Source organism: Sipha flava, unplaced genomic scaffold (assembly GCF_003268045.1).
Source record: "Sipha flava isolate LNK unplaced genomic scaffold, YSA_version1 114_pilon_pilon, whole genome shotgun sequence".
In the NCBI taxonomy this organism is placed as follows: domain Eukaryota; kingdom Metazoa; phylum Arthropoda; class Insecta; order Hemiptera; family Aphididae; genus Sipha; species Sipha flava.
This window is the reverse complement of record NW_020271737.1, coordinates 1,406,681-1,408,087: the sequence shown is the minus strand read 5'-3', so window position 1 is coordinate 1,408,087 and position 1,407 is coordinate 1,406,681.

Genomic DNA, 1,407 nt, shown 5'->3' with positions numbered 1-1,407 from the left:
AAATTCCTAAAAAGTTATATTTGGAGCGTAGCGCTCTTTGGATCCGAAACCTGGACAATAAACTCAACGGAAAAAAATAGGCTAGAAGCCTTTGAGATGTGGTGCTACAGGAAAATGCTCAAAATACCCTGGACTGAGAAGGTAACGAATAAGGAAGTACTAGATAGGATAAAGGAGCAACGACAAATATGGAAAAGTATTCAATCAAGAAGAGGCAAGATGATAGGACACATTTTAAGGCATGAGAGTTTATTAAAGAAAATAATTGAAGGAGATGTTGAAGGACACATTGCAAGAGGAAGACCAAGAACAGAATACATGACACAGATAATGCAGGATACGAATAAGGGAAGTTACAAAGACCTGAAGGAATTGTGCTACGATAGAGAAGCATGGAGAGCTGCAACAAACAAATCTACGGATTTATAACAAAAAAAAAAAAATAAAACTTTTGCATTTTGTGAACTGTAGTTGAAGTTTTTTCTAACACTTTAATAACAGGTTTTCCGAAATCCATTGAATATCAATTTAATCGAAAAACAATAGAGAAACAATACCGACGAAACGGGTGCTTTACGTTAATTTAATTTTCGTCCTCGTATAAACTCTATGAAAACCTATTTTTACTAATAACGTTCAAAATTGTTCAACCATCTCTAGCGTTATTTGATTTTTTGCCACCGTCTAGTCTTTCTGCAACGTGTGATATCGCACAGCCGTGGACGCAGGATAGTCTTTTCTTCACGTATTATGCGTGAAACGTGAAACAAATACGACGCGACATGTGCTGCGCGCGTTATTAACCGGGATAATAATACATAAAATGCAGTGCCGATACGTAAGAGGGTGCGTGAACGCGAGAGAGAGAGGAGAAAAAACGAAACAAGGATTTCGAAATCCAAGGGGTCCCCGGGTGTAAAGCGCGTGCGCACGACCGTCGGCGACGGCGGCGGCTTGGGCGTAGACCCTGCCGAATTAATGTACAACGCTCGGCCGGGTGATACGGGGACGATGGAGCGGCAACCAGCGTACCACAACATCGACAACGCGCACGCGGGAAGCAGTACCGGCGGGGAAGGTGTGCTGAGCGAACGAGCAGCGACCGCCGTGGAGCGAGCTGCGAACGGTACCGTCGAGCGCGGACCGACAGCACCGGCAGCAGCGCTGACACCGAGCGACCGAGCACCGGAGCACCGAGCAGCAGCAGCGCCCCATGAGTCTGTAATGATTTTCTAAAATGGCGTCATACGCCGCCGCGACAATTGACATTTCCGGCAACGTCCGCTCGTAGCGCGCTCCGCTATACACCTCGCCGCTGCACGACAACCGTCGTCGAGTCTCCGCTGCAGACCGGTTATTACGCACGGGACTGTTCCGCTGCCGTTGTTTTCGTTTGTGGTTTTTTTT